Source organism: Ascaphus truei, unplaced genomic scaffold (genome assembly GCF_040206685.1).
Source record: "Ascaphus truei isolate aAscTru1 unplaced genomic scaffold, aAscTru1.hap1 HAP1_SCAFFOLD_666, whole genome shotgun sequence".
NCBI classification, from domain to species: domain Eukaryota; kingdom Metazoa; phylum Chordata; class Amphibia; order Anura; family Ascaphidae; genus Ascaphus; species Ascaphus truei.
Genome location: NW_027456999.1, coordinates 107,668 through 132,100, shown reverse-complemented (window position 1 = coordinate 132,100; position 24,433 = coordinate 107,668). Strand labels below are relative to the sequence as shown.

Sequence of the window (24,433 nt, the reverse complement as noted above, 5' to 3'; positions counted from 1 at the left end):
TGTAATGCAGTATATATATATATACTGTGCAATATTGCAGCCAGCGGGAATAAAATGCTTCAATCCCTGCCTGGAAAATACCTCAATGCACTCGGGCAGAAAACAGTCACAAACCTCAATACACCCGGGTATACCCGAATTCGTGGGACTAGCCGAGCTCGAATAAAGTGTGTCGCCAGTGTATTATGTTATGATATAATATGATTTGTCATGATATGTCATGATATAAAATGATTTGTCATGGTATGTCATGATATGACATATCAAAATATTTAATAAAATAATGCAAAATGAATGACAAATAGAATGAACAAAGAGAAAACCAACGATGAGAATGGGATTTGAACCCATGCGTGCAGAGCACAATGGATTAGCAGTCCATCGCCTTAACCTCTCGGCCACCTCATCTATAGAAAAAAATAAAAAAGGATTTTTTTAAAAACAATGCAAAAAAAGAAGATAAAAATAATGCGAAAATTAATGTAACGATAAAAAAATTCAAATATAATTATAAAAAGAATGCAAAAAATCATGTCATGATATGATATGATTTGTACAAATACTGTATGTCATGATATGATATATGTCATGATATGATATATGTCATGATATATGTCATGATATGATTTGTCATGATATGATTTGTCATGATATAATTTGTTATGATATGCCATGAAATGATATATGTCATGATATGATATATGTCATATATGATATATGTCATATGTCATGATATGAAATGTCATGATATTATATATGTGATGATATGATAAAAGTCATGATATGATATATGTCATGATATGATAATATTTGATATGTCATGATATTATGTCATGATATGTCACGATATGTGATTATATGTCATGATATAATATGATTTGTCATGATATGTCATGATATGTCATATCAAAATATTTAACAAAATAATGTAAAATGAATGACAAATAGAATGAACATAGCAAATACCAACGATGAGAATGGGATATGAACCCATGCATGCAGAGCACAATAGATTAGCAGTCCATCGCCTTAACCTATCGGCCACCACATCTACAGTATAGAAAAAAAAAAAGGATTTTTTTAAAAACAATGCAAAAAAGAAAAAAAATGCGAAAATTATGTAACGATATAAAATGCACATATAATTATAAAAATAATGCAAAAAATCATGTCATGATATGATATGTCATGATATGTCATGATATAATTTGTCATGATATGTCATGATATGTCATGATATGATATATGTCATGATATGATATGTCATGATATGATATATGTCATGATATGATATATGTCATGATATGATATATGTCATGATATGATATATGTCATGATATGATATGATATTTTATATGTCATGATATTATGTTATGATATAATATGATTTGTCATGATATGTCATGATATAATATGGTTTGTCATGATATGTCATGATATGACATATCAAAACATTTAATAAAATAATGCAAAATGAATGACAAATAGAATGAACAAAGAGAAAACCAACGATGAGAATGGGATTTGAACCCATGCGTGCAGAGCACAATGGATTAGCAGTCCATCGCCTTAACCTCTCGGCCACCTCATCTATAGATAAAAATAAAAAAGGATTTTTTTAAAAACAATGCAAAAAAGAAGATAAAAATAATGCGAAAATTAATGTAACGATAAAAAAATTCAAATATAATTATAAAAAGAATGCAAAAAATCATGTCATGATATGGTATGTCATGATATGTCATGATATGATTTGTACAAATACTGTATGTCATGATATGATATATGTCATGATATGATATGTCATGATATGATATATGTCATGATATGATATGATATTTGATATGTCATGATATTATGTCATGATATGTAACGATATGTGATTATATGTCATGATATAATATGATTTGTCATGATATGTCATGATATGACATATCAAAATATTTAACAAAATAATGCAAAATGAATGACAAATAGAAAAAAAATAAAAAAGGATTTTTTTAAAAACAATGCAAAAAAAAAATGCAAAAATAATGTAACGATCTAAAAATTCAAATGTAATGATAAAAATAATGCAAAAAATCATGTCATGATATGATATGTCATTATATGTCATGATATGTCATGATATGTCATGATATGATATGTCATGATATGTCATGATATGATATGTCATGATATGATATTTGATATGTCATGATATTATGTCATGATATGTAACGATATGTGATTATATGTCATGATATAATATGATTTGTCATGATATGTCATGATATGTCATGATATGACATATCAAAATATTTAACAAAATAATGCAAAATGAATGACAAATAGAAAAAAATAAAAAATGATTTTTTAAAAACAATGCAAAAAAGAAAAAAATGCAAAACTAATGTAACGATCTAAAAATTCAAATATAATGATAAAAATAATGCAAAAAATCATGTCATGATATGATATGTCATGATATGTCATGATATGATATGTCATGATATGTCATGATATGATATGTCATGATATTATATATGTCATGATATGATATGTAATGATATGATATATGTCATGATATGATATGATATTTGATATGTCAAGATATTATGTCATGATATAATATGATTTGTCATGATATGTCATGATATAAAATGATTTGTCATGATATGTCATGATATAAAATGATTTGTCATGGTATGTCATGATATGACATATCAAAATATTTAATAAAATAATGCAAAATGAATGACAAATAGAATGAACAAAGAGAAAACCAACGATGAGAATGGGATTTTAACCCATGCATGCAGAGCACAATGGATTAGCAGTCCATCGCCTTAACCTCTCGGCCACCTCATTTATAGAAAAAAATAAAAAAGGATTTTTTTAAAAACAATGCAAAAAAAGAAGATAAAAATAATGCGAAAATTAATGTAACGATAAAAAAATTCAAATATAATTATAAAAAGAATGCAAAAAATCATGTCATGATATGATATGATTTGTACAAATACTGTATGTCATGATATGATATATGTCATGATATGATATATGTCATGATATATGTCATGATATGATTTATCATGATATGATTTGTCATGATATAATTTGGTATGATATGTCATGAAATGATATATGTCATGATATGATATATGTCATGATATAATATGTCATGATATGATAATATTTGATATGTCATGATATTATGTCATGATATGTCACGATATGTGATTATATGTCATGATATAATATGATTTGTCATGATATGTCATGATATGATATATATGTCATGATATGATATGTCATGATATGATATATGTCATGATATGATATGTCATGATATGATATATGTCATGATATGATATATGTCATGATATGATATATGTCATGATATGATATGATATTTTATATGTCATGATATTATGTTATGATATAATATGATTTGTCATGATATGTCATGATATAATATGATTTGTCATGATATGTCATGATATGACATATTAAAATTGTTTAACAAAATAATGCAAAATGAATGACAAATAGAATGAACAAAGAGAAAACCAACGATGAGAATGGGATTTGAACCCATGAATGCAGAACACAATAGATTAGCAGTCCATCACCTTAACCTCTTGGCCAACTCATCTATATAAAATAATTAAAAAGGATTTTTTTTAAAAACAATGCAAAAAAGAATAAAATGCAAAAATAATGTAACGATATAAAAATGCAAATATAATTATAAAAATAATGCAAAAAATCATGTCATGATATGATATGTCATGATATGTCATAATATAATTTGTCATAATATGTCATGATATGATATATGTCATGATATGATATATGTCATGATATGATATGTCATGATATGATATATGTCATGATATGATATATGTCATGATATTTTATATGTCATGATATTATGTTATGATAATATGATTTGTCATGATATGTCATGATATAATATCATTTGTCATGATATGTCATGATATGACATATCAAAATATTTAACAAAATAATGCAAAATGAATGACAAATAGAATGAACAAAGCGAATACCAACGATGAGAATGCATGCATGCAGAGCACAATAGATTAGCAGTCCATCGCCTTAACCTATCGGCCACCACATCTATAGAAAAAAAATAAAAACGGATTTTTTTAAAAACAATGCAAAAAAGAATAAAATGCAAAAATAATGTAACGATATAAAAATGCAAATATAATTATAAAAATAATGCAAAAAATCATGTCATGATATGATATGTCATGATATGTCATGATATAATTTGTCATAATATGTCATGATATGATATATGTCATGATATGATATGTCATGATATGATATATGTCATGATATGATATATGTCATGATATGATATGATATTTTATATGTCATGATATTATGTTATGATATAATATGATTTGTCATGATATGTCATGATATAATATGATTTGTCATGATATGTCATGATATGACATATTAAAATATTTAAAAAATAATGCAAAATGAATGACAAATAGAATGAACAAAGAGAAAACCAACGATGAGAATGGGATTTGAACCAATGCATGCAGAGCACAATGGATTAGCAGTCCATCGCCTTAACCTCTCGGCCACCTCATCTATAGATAAAAAATAAAAAAGGATTTTTTTAAAAACAATGCAAAAAAAGAAGATAAAAATAATGCGAAAATTAATGTAACGATAAAAAAATTCAAATATAATTATAAAAAGAATGCAAAAATCATGTCATGATATGATATGTCATGATATGTCATGATATGATTTGTACAAATACTGTATGTCATGATATTATATATGTCATGACATGATATATGTCATGATATGATATATGTCATGATATGATATGTCATGATATGATATATGTCATGATATGATATGATATTTGATATGTCATGATATTATGTCATGATATGTAACGATATGTGATTATATGTCATGATATAATATGATTTGTCATGATATGTCATGATATGTCATGATATGACATATCAAAATATTTAACAAAATAATGCAAAATGAATGACAAATAGAAAAAAATAAAAAAGGATTTTTTTAAAAACAATGCAAAAAAGAAAAAAATGCAAAAATAATGTAACGCTCTAAAAATTCAAATATAATGATAAAAATAATGCAAAAAATCATGTCATGATATGATATGTCATGATATGTCATGATACACTACCGACACACTTTATTGAAGTGTGGTCGGTACCGCAAGCCGGGAAATCTCCCGGCTTGCTAGTGGCCGCCCCTCGGAGTGCCGCGCGTCATAGACGCGCGGTCACGCGTCATCGGGAGCGTGCGCCCCCTGCACGCGTGTCCAGGGGCTCCCCGAGGGAGCCCTGGTGTCCCGCGATCGCGGGACAGCGGCAGGGGGTGCCGGGGGACCCGGCGGACCCGGCAGCGGTAGGGAGAGCGCCCCGATCGGAGGGCGCTCTTCCGCTGCTTCGGCGCGCGCCCGTCACACTCGGGCGCGCGCCAGGCTACTGCTGCGGCACAGAACGGGCAAATGCTCGAATAAACTGTGCCGCAGCAGTATGATATGTCATGATATTATATATGTCATGATATGATATGTAATGATATGATATATGTCATGATATGATATGATATTTGATATGTCAAGATATTATGTCATGATATAATATGATTTGTCATGATATGTCATGATATAAAATGATTTGTCATGGTATGTCATGATATGACATATCAAAATATTTAATAAAATAATGCAAAATGAATGACAAATAGAATGAACAAAGAGAAAACCAACGATGAGAATGGGATTTGAACCCATGCGTGCAGAGCACAATGGATTAGAAGTCCATCGCCTTAACCTCTCGGCCACCTCATTAATAGAAAAAAATAAAAAAGGATTTTTTTAAAAACAATCCAAAAAAAAAGATAAAAATAATGCGAAAATTAATGTAACGATAAAAAAATTCAAATATAATTATAAAAAGAATGCAAAAAATCATGTCATAATATGATATGTCATGATATGACATGATATGATTTGTACAAATACTGTATGTCATGATATGATATATGTCATGATATGATATATGTCATGATATGATATATGTCATGATATGATATATGTCATGATATGATATATGTCATGAAATGATATGTGTCATGATATGATATGATATTTGATATGTCATGATATTATGTCATGATATGTAACGATATGTGATTATATGTCATGATATAATATGATTTGTCATGATATGTCATGATATGACATATCAAAATATTTAACAAAATAATGCAAAATGAATGACAAATAGAAAAAAATAAAAAAGGATTTTTTTAAAAACAATGCAAAAAAAAAAATGCAAAAATAATGTAACGATCTAAAAATTCAAATGTAATGATAAAAATAATGCAAAAAATCATGTCATGATATGATATGTCATGATATGTCATGATATGTCATGATATGTCATGATATGATATGTCATGATATGTCATGATATGATATGTCATGATATGATATATGTCATGATATGATATGATATTTGATATGTCATGATATTATGTCATGATATGTAACGATATGTGATTATATGTCATGATATAATATGATTTGTCATGATATGTCATGATATGTCATGATATGACATATCAAAATATTTAACAAAATAATGCAAAATGAATGACAAATAGAAAAAAATATAAAATGATTTTTTAAAAACAATGCAAAAAAGAAAAAAATGCAAAAATAATGTAACGATCTAAAAATTCAAATATAATGATAAAAATAATGCAAAAAATCATGTCATGATATGATATGTCATGATATGTCATGATATGATATGATATGTCATGATATTATATATGTCATGATATGATATGTAATGATATGATATATGTCATGATATGATATGATATTTGATATGTCAAGATATTATGTCATGATATAATATGATTTGTCATGATATGTCATGATATAAAATGATTTGTCATGATATGTCATGATATGACATATTAAAATATTTAAAAAATAATGCAAAATGAATGACAAATAGAATGAACAAAGAGAAAACCAACGATGAGAATGGGATTTGAACCAATGCATGCAGAGCACAATGGATTAGCAGTCCATCGCCTTAACCTCTCGGCCACCTCATCTATAGATAAAAAATAAAAAAGGATTTTTTTAAAAACAATGCAAAAAAAGAAGATAAAAATAATGCGAAAATTAATGTAACGATAAAAAAATTCAAATATAATTATAAAAAGAATGCAAAAAATCATGTCATGATATGATATGTCATGATATGTCATGATATGATTTGTACAAATACTGTATGTCATGATATTATATATGTCATGATATGATATATGTCATGATATGATATATGTCATGATATGATATGTCATGATATGATATATGTCATGATATGATATGATATTTGATATGTCATGATATTATGTCATGATATGTAACGATACGTGATTATATGTCATGATATAATATGATTTGTCATGATATGTCATGATATGTCATGATATGACATATCAAAATATTTAACAAAATAATTCAAAACGAATGACAAATAGAAAAAAATAAAAAAGGATTTTTTTAAAAACAATGCAAAAAAGAAAAAAATGCAAAAATAATGTAACGCTCTAAAAATTCAAATATAATGATAAAAATAATGCAAAAAATCATGTCATGATATGATATGTCATGATATGTCATGATATGATATGTCATGATATTATATATGTCATGATATGATATGTAATGATATGATATATGTCATGATATGATATGATATTTGATATGTCAAGATATTATGTCATGATATAATATGATTTGTCATGATATGTCATGATATAAAATGATTTGTCATGGTATGTCATGATATGACATATCAAAATATTTAATAAAATAATGCAAAATGAATGACAAATAGAATGAACAAAGAGAAAACCAACGATGAGAATGGGATTTGAACCCATGCGTGCAGAGCACAATGGATTAGCAGTCCATCGCCTTAACCTCTCGGCCACCTCATCTATAGAAAAAAATAAAAAAGGATTTTTTTAAAAACAATGCAAAAAAAGAAGATAAAAATAATGCGAAAATTAATGTAACGATAAAAAAATTCAAATATAATTATAAAAAGAATGCAAAAAATCATGTCATGATATGATATGATTTGTACAAATACTGTATGTCATGATATGATATATGTCATGATATGATAGATGTCATGATATATGTCATGATATGATTTATCATGATATGATTTGTCATGATAAAATTTGGTATGATATGTCATGAAATGATATATGTCATGATATGATATATGTCATGATATAATATGTCATGATATGATAATATTTGATATGTCATGATATTATGTCATGATATGTCACGATATGTGATTATATGTCATGATATAATATGATTTGTCATGATATGTCATGATATGATATATATGTCATGATATGATATGTCATGATATGATATATGTCATGATATGATATGTCATGATATGATATATGTCATGATATGATATAAGTCATGATATGATATGATATTTTATATGTCATGATATTATGTTATGATATAATATGATTTGTCATGATATGTCATGATATAATATGATTTGTCATGATATGTCATGATATGACATATTAAAATTGTTTAACAAAATAATGCAAAATGAATGACAAATAGAATGAACAAAGAGAAAACCAACGATGAGAATGGGATTTGAACCCATGAATGCAGAACACAATGGATTAGCAGTCCATCACCTTAACCTCTCGGCCAACTCATCTATATAAAAAAAATTAAAAAGGATTTTATTTAGAAACAATGCAAAAAAGAATAAAATGCAAAAATAATGTAACGATATAAAAATGCAAATATAATTATAAAAATAATGCAAAAAATCATGTCATGATATGATATGTCATGATATGTCATGATATAATTTGTCATAATATGTCATGATATGATATATGTCATGATATGATATGTCATGATATGATATATGTCATGATATGATATATGTCATGATATGATATGATATTTTATATGTCATGATATTATGTTATGATATAATATGATTTGTCATGATATGTCATGATATAATATGATTTGTCATGATATGTCATGATATGACATATTAAAATATTTAAAAAATAATGCAAAATGAATGACAAATAGAATGAACAAAGAGAAAACCAACGATGAGAAAGGGATTTGAACCAATGCATGCAGAGCACAATGGATTAGCAGTCCATCGCCTTAACCTCTCGGCCACCTCATCTATAGATAAAAAATAAAAAAGGATTTTTTTAAAAACAATGCAAAAAAAGAAGATAAAAATAATGCGAAAATTAATGTAACGATAAAAAAATTCAAATATAATTATAAAAAGAATGCAAAAAATCATGTCATGATATGATATGTCATGATATGTCATGATATGATTTGTACAAATACTGTATGTCATGATATTATATATGTCATGACATGATATATGTCATGATATGATATATGTCATGATATGATATGTCATGATATGATATATGTCATGATATGATATGATATTTGATATGTCATGATATTATGTCATGATATGTAACGATATGTGATTATATGTCATGATATAATATGATTTGTCATGATATGTCATGATATGTCATGATATGACATATCAAAATATTTAACAAAATAATGCAAAATGAATGACAAATAGAAAAAAATAAAAAAGGATTTTTTTAAAAACAATGCAAAAAAGAAAAAAATGCAAAAATAATGTAACGCTCTAAAAATTCAAATATAATGATAAAAATAATGCAAAAAATCATGTCATGATATGATATGTCATGATATGTCATGATACACTACCGACACACTTTATTGAAGTGTGGTCGGTACCGCAAGCCGGGAAATCTCCCGGCTTGCTAGTGGCCGCCCCTCGGAGTGCCGCGCGTCATAGACGCGCGGTCACGCGTCATAGACGCGCGGTCACGCGTCATCGGGAGCGTGCGCCCCCTGCACGCGTGTCCAGGGGCTCCCCGAGGGAGCCCTGGTGTCCCGCGATCGCGGGACAGCGGCAGGGGGTTCCGGGGGACCCGGCGGACCCGGCAGCGGTAGGGAGAGCGCCCCGATCGGAGGGCGCTCTTCCGCTGCTTCGGCGCGCGCCCGTCACACTCGGGCGCGCGCCAGGCTACTGCTGCGGCACAGAACGGGCAAATGCTCGAATAAACTGTGCCGCAGCAGTATGATATGTCATGATATTATATATGTCATGATATGATATGTAATGATATGATATATGTCATGATATGATATGATATTTGATATGTCAAGATATTATGTCATGATATAATATGATTTGTCATGATATGTCATGATATAAAATGATTTGTCATGGTATGTCATGATATGACATATCAAAATATTTAATAAAATAATGCAAAATGAATGACAAATAGAATGAACAAAGAGAAAACCAACGATGAGAATGGGATTTGAACCCATGCGTGCAGAGCACAATGGATTAGAAGTCCATCGCCTTAACCTCTCGGCCACCTCATTAATAGAAAAAAATAAAAAAGGATTTTTTTAAAAACAATCCAAAAAAAAAGATAAAAATAATGCGAAAATTAATGTAACGATAAAAAAATTCAAATATAATTATAAAAAGAATGCAAAAAATCATGTCATAATATGATATGTCATGATATGACATGATATGATTTGTACAAATACTGTATGTCATGATATGATATATGTCATGATATGATATATGTCATGATATGATATATGTCATGATATGATATATGTCATGAAATGATATGTGTCATGATATGATATGATATTTGATATGTCATGATATTATGTCATGATATGTAACGATATGTGATTATATGTCATGATATAATATGATTTGTCATGATATGTCATGATATGACATATCAAAATATTTAACAAAATAATGCAAAATGAATGACAAATAGAAAAAAATAAAAAAGGATTTTTTTTAAAAACAATGCAAAAAAAAAAATGCAAAAATAATGTAACGATCTAAAAATTCAAATGTAATGATAAAAATAATGCAAAAAATCATGTCATGATATGATATGTCATGATATGTCATGATATGTCATGATATGTCATGATATGATATGTCATGATATGTCATGATATGATATGTCATGATATGATATATGTCATGATATGATATGATATTTGATATGTCATGATATTATGTCATGATATGTAACGATATGTGATTATATGTCATGATATAATATGATTTGTCATGATATGTCATGATATGTCATGATATGACATATCAAAATATTTAACAAAATAATGCAAAATGAATGACAAATAGAAAAAAATATAAAATGATTTTTTAAAAACAATGCAAAAAAGAAAAAAATGCAAAAATAATGTAACGATCTAAAAATTCAAATATAATGATAAAAATAATGCAAAAAATCATGTCATGATATGATATGTCATGATATGTCATGATATGATATGATATGTCATGATATTATATATGTCATGATATGATATGTAATGATATGATATATGTCATGATATGATATGATATTTGATATGTCAAGATATTATGTCATGATATAATATGATTTGTCATGATATGTCATGATATAAAATGATTTGTCATGATATGTCATGATATAAAATGATTTGTCATGGTATGTCATGATATGACATATCAAAATATTTAATAAAATAATGCAAAATGAATGACAAATAGAATGAACAAAGAGAAAACCAACGATGAGAATGGGATTTGAACCCATGCGTGCAGAGCACAATGGATTAGCAGTCCATCGCCTTAACCTCTCGGCCACCTCATCTATAGAAAAAAATAAAAAAGGATTTTTTTAAAAACAATGCAAAAAAAGAAGATAAAAATAATGTGAAAATTAATGTAACGATAAAAAAATTCAAATATAATTATAAAAAGAATGCAAAAAATCATGTCATGATATGATATGATTTGTACAAATACTGTATGTCATGATATGATATATGTCATGATATGATATATGTCATGATATATGTCATGATATGATTTATAATGATATGATTTGTCATGATATAATTTGGTATGATATGTCATGAAATGATATATGTCATGATATGATATATGTCATGATATAATATGTCATGATATGATAATATTTGATATGTCATGATATTATGTCATGATATGTCACGATATGTGATTATATGTCATGATATAATATGATTTGTAATGATATTTCATGATATGATATATATGTCATGATATGATATGTCATGATATGATATATGTCATGATATGATATGTCATGATATGATATATGTCATGATATGATATATGTCATGATATGATATATGTCATGATATGATATGATATTTTATATGTCATGATATTATGTTATGATATAATATGATTTGTCATGATATGTCATGATATGACATATTAAAATATTAAAAAATATAATGCAAAATGAATGACAAATAGAATGAACAAAGAGAAAACCAACGATGAGAATGGGATTTGAACCAATGCATGCAGAGCACAATGGATTAGCAGTCCATTGCCTTAACCTCTCGGCCACCTCATCTATAGATAAAAATAAAAAAGGATTTTTTTAAAACCAATGCAAAAAAAGAAGATAAAAATAATGCGAAAATTAATGAAACGATAAAAAAATTCAAATATAATTATAAAAAGAATGCAAAAAATCATGTATGATATGATATGTCATGATATGTCATGATATGATTTGTACAAATACTGTATGTCATGATATGATATATGTCATGATATGATATATGTCATGATATGATATGTCATGATATGATATATGTCATGATATGATATGATATTTGATATGTCATGATATTATGTCATGATATGTAACGATACGTGATTATATGTCATGATATAATATGATTTGTCATGATATGTCATGATATGTCATGATATGACATATCAAAATATTTAACAAAATAATTCAAAACGAATGACAAATAGAAAAAAATAAAAAAGGATTTTTTTAAAAACAATGCAAAAAAGAAAAAAATGCAAAAATAATGTAACGCTCTAAAAATTCAAATATAATGATAAAAATAATGCAAAAAATCATGTCATGATATGATATGTCATGATATGTCATGATATGATATGTCATGATATTATATATGTCATGATATGATATGTAATGATATGATATATGTCATGATATGATATGATATTTGATATGTCAAGATATTATGTCATGATATAATATGATTTGTCATGATATGTCATGATATAAAATGATTTGTCATGGTATGTCATGATATGACATATCAAAATATTTAATAAAATAATGCAAAATGAATGACAAATAGAATGAACAAAGAGAAAACCAACGATGAGAATGGGATTTGAACCCATGCGTGCAGAGCACAATGGATTAGCAGTCCATCGCCTTAACCTCTCGGCCACCTCATCTATAGAAAAAAATAAAAAAGGATTTTTTTAAAAACAATGCAAAAAAAGAAGATAAAAATAATGCGAAAATTAATGTAACGATAAAAAAATTCAAATATAATTATAAAAAGAATGCAAAAAATCATGTCATGATATGATATGATTTGTACAAATACTGTATGTCATGATATGATATATGTCATGATATGATAGATGTCATGATATATGTCATGATATGATTTATCATGATATGATTTGTCATGATATAATTTGGTATGATATGTCATGAAATGATATATGTCATGATATGATATATTTCATGATATAATATGTCATGATATGATAATATTTGATATGTCATGATATTATGTCATGATATGTCACGATATGTGATTATATGTCATGATATAATATGATTTGTCATGATATGTCATGATATGATATATATGTCATGATATGATATGTCATGATATGATATATGTCATGATATGATATGTCATGATATGATATATGTCATGATATGATATAAGTCATGATATGATATGATATTTTATATGTCATGATATTATGTTATGATATAATATGATTTGTCATGATATGTCATGATATAATATGATTTGTCATGATATGTCATGATATGACATATTAAAATTGTTTAACAAAATAATGCAAAATGAATGACAAATAGAATGAACAAAGAGAAAACCAACGATGAGAATGGGATTTGAACCCATGAATGCAGAACACAATGGATTAGCAGTCCATCACCTTAACCTCTCGGCCAACTCATCTATATAAAAAAAATTAAAAAGGATTTTATTTAAAAACAATGCAAAAAAGAATAAAATGCAAAAATAATGTAACGATATAAAAATGCAAATATAATTATAAAAATAATGCAAAAAATCATGTCATGATATGATATGTCATGATATGTCATGATATAATTTGTCATAATATGTCATGATATGATATGTCATGATATGATATATGTCATGATATGATATGTCATGATATGATATATGTCATGATATGATATATGTCATGATATGATATTTTATATGTCATGATACTGCACCGACACACTTTATTCGAGCAAATACCCAGTATGTACCTGGCAGATACCTGGAATGCGCCGCTTCTCACCTCTGACAAGCCCCGTTGCGTTTGCCTTCACAGCCTGGGTTCATGCCTGGCTGACGGGCGGCTGATCTGTTAAATGATAATGATTAGGATTTAATAGGCTGCAATGCTTCGCGTGTCTACCAGATGGCATAAATTCATGAATTGTAATGCAGTATATATATATATACTGTGCAATATTGCAGCCAGCGGGAATAAAATGCTTCAATCCCTGCCTGGAAAATACCTCAATGCACTCGGGCAGAAAACAGTCACAAACCTCAATACACCCGGGTATACCCGAATTCGTGGGACTAGCCGAGCTCGAATAAAGTGTGTCGCCAGTGTATTATGTTATGATATAATATGATTTGTCATGATATGTCATGATATAAAATGATTTGTCATGGTATGTCATGATATGACATATCAAAATATTTAATAAAATAATGCAAAATGAATGACAAATAGAATGAACAAAGAGAAAACCAACGATGAGAATGGGATTTGAACCCATGCGTGCAGAGCACAATGGATTAGCAGTCCATCGCCTTAACCTCTCGGCCACCTCATCTATAGAAAAAAATAAAAAAGGATTTTTTTAAAAACAATGCAAAAAAAGAAGATAAAAATAATGCGAAAATTAATGTAACGATAAAAAAATTCAAATATAATTATAAAAAGAATGCAAAAAATCATGTCATGATATGATATGATTTGTACAAATACTGTATGTCATGATATGATATATGTCATGATATGATATATGTCATGATATATGTCATGATATGATTTGTCATGATATGATTTGTCATGATATAATTTGTTATGATATGCCATGAAATGATATATGTCATGATATGATATATGTCATATATGATATATGTCATATGTCATGATATGAAATGTCATGATATTATATATGTGATGATATGATAAAAGTCATGATATGATATATGTCATGATATGATAATATTTGATATGTCATGATATTATGTCATGATATGTCACGATATGTGATTATATGTCATGATATAATATGATTTGTCATGATATGTCATGATATGTCATATCAAAATATTTAACAAAATAATGTAAAATGAATGACAAATAGAATGAACAAAGCAAATACCAACGATGAGAATGGGATATGAACCCATGCATGCAGAGCACAATAGATTAGCAGTCCATCGCCTTAACCTATCGGCCACCACATCTACAGTATAGAAAAAAAAAAAAGGATTTTTTTAAAAACAATGCAAAAAAGAAAAAAATTGCGAAAATTATGTAACGATATAAAATGCAAATATAATTATAAAAATAATGCAAAAAGTCATGTCATGATATGATATGTCATGATATGTCATGATATAATTTGTCATGATATGTCATGATATGTCATGATATGATATATGTCATGATATGATATGTCATGATATGATATATGTCATGATATGATATATGTCATGATATGATATATGTCATGATATGATATATGTCATGATATGATATGATATTTTATATGTCATGATATTATGTTATGATATAATATGATTTGTCATGATATGTCATGATATAATATGGTTTGTCATGATATGTCATGATTTGACATATCAAAACATTTAATAAAATAATGCAAAATGAATGACAAATAGAATGAACAAAGAGAAAACCAACGATGAGAATGGCCAACGATGAGAATGGGATTTGAACCCATGCGTGCAGAGCACAATGGATTAGCAGTCCATCGCCTTAACCTCTCGGCCACCTCATCTATAGATAAAAATAAAAATAAAAATAAAAAAGGATTTTTTTAAAAACAATGCAAAAAAGAAGATAAAAATAATGCGAAAATTAATGTAACGATAAAAAAATTCAAATATAATTATAAAAATAATGCAAAAAATCATGTCATGATATGATATGTCATGATATGTCATGATATGATTTGTACAAATACTGTATGTCATGATATGATATATGTCATGATATGATATGTCATGATATGATATATGTCATGATATGATATGATATTTGATATGTCATGATATCATGTCATGATATGTAACGATATGTGATTATATGTCATGATATAATATGATTTGTCATGATATGTCATGATATGACATATCAAAATATTTAACAAAATAATGCAAAATGAATGACAAATAGAAAAAAAATAAAAAAGGATTTTTTTAAAAACAATGCAAAAAAAAATGCAAAAATAATGTAACGATCTAAAAATTCAAATGTAATGATAAAAATAATGCAAAAAATCATGTCATGATATGATATGTCATGATATGTCATGATATGTCATGATATGATATGTCATGATATGTCATGATATGATATGTCATGATATGATATATGTCATGATATGATATGATATTTGATATGTCATGATATTATGTCATGATATGTAACGATATGTGATTATATGTCATGATATAATATGATTTGTCATGATATGTCATGATATGTCATGATATGACATATCAAAATATTTAACAAAATAATGCAAAATGAATGACAAATAGAAAAAAATAAAAAATGATTTTTTAAAAACAATGCAAAAAAGAAAAAAATGCAAAAATAATGTAACGATCTAAAAATTCAAATATAATGATAAAAATAATGCAAAAAATCATGTCATGATATGATATGTCATGATATGTCATGATATGATATGTCATGATATGTCATGATATGATATATGTCATGATATGATATATGTCATGATATGATATGTAATGATATGATATATGTCATGATATGATATGATATTTGATATGTCAAGATATTATGTCATGATATAATATGATTTGTCATGATATGTCATGATATAAAATGATTTGTCATGATATGTCATGATATAAAATTATTTGTCATGGTATGTCATGATATGACATATCAAAATATTTAATAAAATAATGCAAAATGAATGACAAATAGAATGAACAAAGAGAAAACCAACGATGAGAATGGGATTTGAACCCATGCGTGCAGAGCACAATGGATTAGCAGTCCATCGCCTTAACCTCTCGGCCACCTCATCTATAGAAAAAAATAAAAAAGGATTTTTTTTAAAAACAATGCAAAAAAAGAAGATAAAAATAATGCGAAAATTAATGTAACGATAAAAAAATTCAAATATAATTATAAAAAGAATGCAAAAAATCATGTCATGATATGATATGATTTGTACAAATACTGTATGTCATGATATGATATATGTCATGATATGATATATGTCATGATATATGTCATGATATGATTTATCATGATATGATTTGTCATGATATAATTTGGTATGATATGTCATGAAATGATATATGTCATGATATGATATATGTCATGATATAATATGTCATGATATGAAATGTCATGATATTATATATGTGATGATATGATAAAAGTCATGATATGATATATGTCATGATATGATAATATTTGATATGTCATGATATTATGTCATGATATGTCACGATATGTGATTATATGTCATGATATAATATGATTTGTCATGATATGTCATGATATGACATATCAAAATATTTAACAAAATAATGCAAAATGAATGACAAATATATTGAACAAAGCGAATACCAACGATGAGAATGCATGCATGCAGAGCACAATAGATTAGCAGTCCATCGCCTTAACCTATCGGCCACCACATCTATAGAAAAAAAATAAAAAAGGATTTTTTTAAAAACAATGCAAAAAAGAACAAAAATGCGAAAATTATGTAACGATATAAAAATGCAAATATAATTATAAAAATAATGCAAAAAATCATGTCATGATATGATATGTCATGATATGTCATGATATAATTTGTCATGATATGTCATGATATGTCATGATATGATATATGTCATGATATGATATGTCATGATATGATGTATGTCATGATATGATATATGTCATGATATGATATGATATTTTATATGTCATGATATTATGTTATGATATAATATGATTTGTCATGATATGTCATGATATAATATGATTTGTCATGATATGTCATGATATGACATATTAAAATATTTAAAAAAATAATGCAAAATGAATGACAAATAGAATGAACAAAGAGAAAAACAACGATGAGAATGGGATTTCAACCAATGCATGCAGAGCACAATGGATTAGCAGTCCATTGCCTTAAACTCTCGGCCACCTCATCTATAGAAAAAAATAAAAAAGGATTTTTTTAAAAACAATGCAAAAAAGAAAAAAAATGCAAAAATAATGTAACGATATAAAAATGCAAATATAATGATAAAAATAATGCAAAAAATCATGTCATGATATGATATGTCATTATATGTCATGATATGATTTGTCATGATAAGATATATGTTATGATATGATAAATGTCATGATATGATATATGTCATGATATGATAATATTTGATATGTCATGATATTATGTCATGATATGTCACGATATGTGATTAAATGTCATGATATAATATGATTTGTCATGATATGTCATGATATGACATATAAAAATATTTAACAAAATAATGCAAAATGAATGACAAATAGAATTAACAAAGCGAATACCAATGATGAGAATGGGATATGAACCCATGCATGCAGAGCACAATGGATTAGCAGTCCATCGCCTTAACCTATCGGCCACCTCAACTATAGAAAAAAAAAGGATTTTTTCTAAAACAATGCAAAAAAGAAAAAAAATGCGAAAATTATGTAACGATATAAAAATGCAAATATAATTGTAAAAATAATGCAAAAAATCATGTCATGATATGATATGTCATGATATGTCATGATATAATTTGTCATGATATGTCATGATATGATATGTCATGATATGATATATGTCATGATATGATATGTCATGATATGATATATGTCATGATATGATATATGTCATGATATGATATATGTCATGATATGATATGATATTTTATATGTCATGATATTATGTTATGATATAATATGATTTGTCATGATATGTCATGATATAATATGATTTGTCATGATATGTCATGATATGACATATTAAAATATTTTTAAAAATAATGCAAAATGAATGACAAATAGAATGAACAAAGAGAAAACCAACGATGAGAATGGGATTTGAACCAATGCATGCAGAGCACAATGGATTAGCAGTCCATTGCCTTAACCTCTCGGCCACCTCATCTATAGAAAAAAATAAAAAAGGATTTTTTTTAAAACAATGCAAAAAAGAAAAAAAATGCAAAAATAATGTAACGATATAAAAATGCAAATATAATGATAAAAATAATGCAAAAAATCATGTCATGATATGATATGTCATGATATGTCATGATATGATGTGTCATGATATGTCATGATATGTCATGATATGATATGTCATGATAAGATATATGTTATGATATGATAAATGTCATGATATGATATATGTCATGATATGATAATATTTGATATGTCATGATATTATGTCATGATATGTCATGATATGTGATTATATGTCATGATATAATATGATTTGTCATGATATGTCATGATATGACATATCAAAATATTTAATAAAATAATGCAAAATGAATGACAAATAGAATGAACAAAGAGAAAACCTACGATGAGAATGGGATTTGAACCCATGCGTGCAGAGCACAATGGATTAGCAGTCCATCGCCTTAACCTCTCGGCCACCTCATCTATAGATAAAAATAAAAAAGGATTTTTTTTAAAACAATGCAAAAAAAGAAGATAAAAATAATGCGAAAATTAATGTAACGATAAAAAAATTCAAATATAATTATAAAAAGAATGCAAAAAATCATGTCATGATATGATATGTCATGATATGTCATGATATGATTTGTACAAATACTGTATGTCATGATATGATATATGTCATGATATGATATATGTCATGATATGATATATTTCATGATATGATATATGTCATGATATGATATGTCATGATATGATATATGTCATGATATGATATGATATTTGATATGTCATGATATTATGTCATGATATGTAACGATATGTGATTATATGTCATGATATAATATGATTTGTCATGATATGTCATGATATGTCTTGTACAAATACTGTATGTCATGATTTGATATATGTCATGATATGATATATGTCATGATATGATATATTTCATGATATGATATATGTCATGATATGATATGTCATGATATGATATATGTCATGATATGATATGATATTTGATATGTCATGATATTATGTCATGATATGTAACGATATGTGATTATATGTCATGATATAATATGATTTGTCATGATATGTCATGATATGTCATGATATGACATATCAAAATATTTAACAAAATAATGCAAAATGAATGACAAATAGAAAAAAATAAAAAAGGATTTTTTTAAAAACAATGCAAAAAAAAAAAATGCAAAAATAATGTAACGATCTAAAAATTCAAATATAATGATAAAAATAATGCAAAAAATCATGTCATGATATGATATGTCATGATATGTCATGATATGTCATGATATGATATGTCATGATATGTCATGATATGATATGTCATGTTATGATATATGTCATGATATGATATGTCATGATATGATATATGTCATGATATGATATGATATTTGATATGTCATGATATTATGTCATGATATGTAACGATATGTGATTATATGTCATGATATAATATGATTTGTCATGATATGTCATGATATGTCATGATATGACATATCAAAATATTTAACAAAATAATGCAAAATGAATGACAAATAGAAAAAAATAAAAAAGGTTTTTTTTAAAAACAATGCAAAAAAGAAAAAAATGCAAAAATAATGTAACGATCTAAAAATTCAAATATAATGATAAAAATAATGCAAAAAATCATGTCATGATATGATATGTCATGATATGTCATGATATGATTTGTACAAATACTGTATGTCATGATATGATATATGTCATGATATGATATATGTCATGATATGATATATTTCATGATATGATATATGTCATGATATGATATGTCATGATATGATATATGTCATGATATGATATGATATTTGATATGTCATGATATTATGTCATGATATGTAACGATATGTGATTATATGTCGTGATATAATATGATTTGTCATGATATGTCATGATATGTCTTGTACAAATACTGTATGTCATGATTTGATATATGTCATGATATGATATATGTCATGATATATTTCATGATATGATATATGTCATGATATGATATGTCATGATATGATATATGTCATGATATGATATGATATTTGATATGTCATGATATTATGTCATGATATGTAACGATATGTGATTATATGTCATGATATAATATGATTTGTCATGATATGTCATGATATGACATATCAAAATATTTAACAAAATAATGCAAAATGAATGACAAATAGAAAAAAATAAAAAAGGATTTTTTTAAAAACAATGCAAAAAAAAAAAATGCAAAAATAATGTAACGATCTAAAAATTCAAATATAATGATAAAAATAATGCAAAAAATCATGTCATGATATGATATGTCATGATATGTCATGATATGATATGTCATGTTATGATATATGTCATGATATGATATGTCATGATATGATATATGTCATGATATGATATGATATTTGATATGTCATGATATTATGTCATGATATGTAACGATATGTGATTATATGTCATGATATAATATGATTTGTCATGATATGTCATGATATGTCATGATATGACATATCAAAATATTTAACAAAATAATGCAAAATGAATGACAAATAGAAAAAAATAAAAAAGGTTTTTTTTAAAAACAATGCAAAAAAGAAAAAAATGCAAAAATAATGTAACGATCTAAAAATTCAAATATAATGATAAAAATAATGCAAAAAATCATGTCATGATATGTCATGATATAATTTGTCATGATATTATATATGTCATGATATGATATGTAATGATATTGTGAAGATTGAGATAATGTGAGTGGCTATCATCACCTCCATTTTGGCCTAAACCACCATTTTCTGAGTGTTTGCTATATGAATGTATATTTGTCTCATTCGTGAATGAATGAATGAACTGTGAATGTTTGAATCTGCAGAGTATCGCTCCTAGATATAACTAACCCTTTTTAATTCCTACAAGGCAGGCAAGAATTGAAATAGCATTCGTAAGCGATTAGACATTCCTGCTGATCTGAGTTCTTCCTTATCTGACAGCCACAACATACATACAGGGCTGAACACAGTAACTCCCTTATGTCACAGGGTTGGGAGGCCCACATTATGGTAAATTATCGATAAAAATATAGCAATGTAAAGCATATATATGTATCAACTAATATATTTTTGCATGTCATCATATCATCACTTATCTGTAAGCCAGCCCCCTTAAGGGGTGTATTACTCATTTTGAAATGTATAAAAATGTGATACTAAGCAATATGTTTTCAGAGGCTTGAGTTCTTTCTGAATTCTTGTCTCCCAAATTGTGCCTTGGTACAGATAAACTCATGTGTTACTTTGTTTGAACCCTTGTCTTATTGATCTTATTTCTAGGCTTTGACAGTTGGAGCCCGAACAGGGACACCCAACATCTCGGGACCAGGAAACCCAGATGGAGCAGCTGCCTACATTACTCAAACGTGCGCACTTGGAATAAGGTATGGCTTTATCCTTTTTAACAGAAAAAGCCGTTAGATTAATTGTTTGAGTAATCTGTAGACAGTTTGTTCTTTATGGGCAACCTACCTGAGTGACGGGACACCCTGTACCACGTGAGTTTATCAATATTATACTGATCAGGTATTGTTATTGTTGTTTTTGTATTATTGCCATAAACTCGGGTTATACCGTGTGCCGCTAAACAGCAGGGCCAAGTGAGGGCCCGGAAGGTATAATAATTAATAAGGTGTTAAGTCTCCTAGAACTTGGGGAGAGAACTATTGTTAAGGAACAGCAGGAAACTGTTTTTAAGACCACTGCTCCTTAGCTCTATATTCTACCAAGTAGTGGGCACCTTATTGGTACACGATCGACTGGCGTTGATCGTGTAATACAGGAGAATTATGGGGAACCTACATTCTCAGTCGCCGGCGCAGGGTACGTCCCTTGAAATTATGTGTGGACTTTATGGCAATAAAATGTTTTAAAAATGGATATTTAGTGACGCAGAATATATTAAATAAGAAGGAAAGTGAAACATATCAGGCTAGGTTTTAAAAATAACTGCAGCATTATTGGACCCCCCTTTTTTCTAATCCCCTTTTCCTCATCTCCCTTCCCTCACCCTTTTTCACTGAAAAGGAGTTGCATGTCTGTAAGGCATAGGAGTTGCATGTCTGTGAGACATGGAAGTTAATTAGTAATCTAGGAAGAAATGGCTTGAATTTAAGAATGTTAAAGTAGTTTTTTAGGAATGAATGCATTAATACTGCATGGAAGAAAAAGAGGACATCCTCTTTAAATGTTTTTTGTTTGTTTTTATCTTAGAAAGCTCATAGAAACTAGTTTGATGGCATAATAATATACATGTCATGGAGTGAAGTGTTTGTGTGTCACACTGATAGTTAATGTATGTATGTATGTATGCATGCATGTCTTTATTCATATAGCGCCATTAGTGTACATAGCGCTTTACATTGTCACTTGTTGTACTAATCATAAAAATAACAAATAATCTCTTGTAAAAGGGTCATTTAAGTTTAAACCCTTTTGTCAAAGTGTATTAAGCCTGCTGTCATTTACAAGGCATGACAGTAGCATTTAAAATAAACCTAGGAAGTATTGTATGTTAAAGTCTGTTAGTGTAAT

General features: G+C 27.3%; 7 non-coding genes across 7 annotated transcripts; all 7 read right to left on the bottom strand.

The window, feature by feature from the left end:
- Positions 1-326: 326 nt before the first annotated feature.
- TRNAS-GCU (transfer RNA serine (anticodon GCU)) lies at positions 327-408 on the bottom strand. Its single transcript has one exon. It is a non-coding gene; the product is annotated as a tRNA-Ser (tRNA).
- A 1,101-nt stretch (positions 409-1,509) lies between these two features.
- Positions 1,510-1,591, bottom strand: TRNAS-GCU (transfer RNA serine (anticodon GCU)). Its single transcript has one exon. It is a non-coding gene; the product is annotated as a tRNA-Ser (tRNA).
- Positions 1,592-5,793: 4,202 nt separating this feature from the next.
- TRNAR-UCU (transfer RNA arginine (anticodon UCU)) lies at positions 5,794-5,875 on the bottom strand. Its single transcript has one exon. It is a non-coding gene; the product is annotated as a tRNA-Arg (tRNA).
- Positions 5,876-7,970: 2,095 nt separating this feature from the next.
- TRNAS-GCU (transfer RNA serine (anticodon GCU)) lies at positions 7,971-8,052 on the bottom strand. The gene has a single exon. It is a non-coding gene; the product is annotated as a tRNA-Ser (tRNA).
- A 2,460-nt stretch (positions 8,053-10,512) lies between these two features.
- TRNAR-UCU (transfer RNA arginine (anticodon UCU)) lies at positions 10,513-10,594 on the bottom strand. Its single transcript has one exon. It is a non-coding gene; the product is annotated as a tRNA-Arg (tRNA).
- A 1,216-nt stretch (positions 10,595-11,810) lies between these two features.
- On the bottom strand, positions 11,811-11,892 carry TRNAS-GCU (transfer RNA serine (anticodon GCU)). Its single transcript has one exon. It is a non-coding gene; the product is annotated as a tRNA-Ser (tRNA).
- Positions 11,893-13,441: 1,549 nt separating this feature from the next.
- TRNAS-GCU (transfer RNA serine (anticodon GCU)) lies at positions 13,442-13,523 on the bottom strand. The gene has a single exon. It is a non-coding gene; the product is annotated as a tRNA-Ser (tRNA).
- Positions 13,524-24,433: the final 10,910 nt, after the last annotated feature.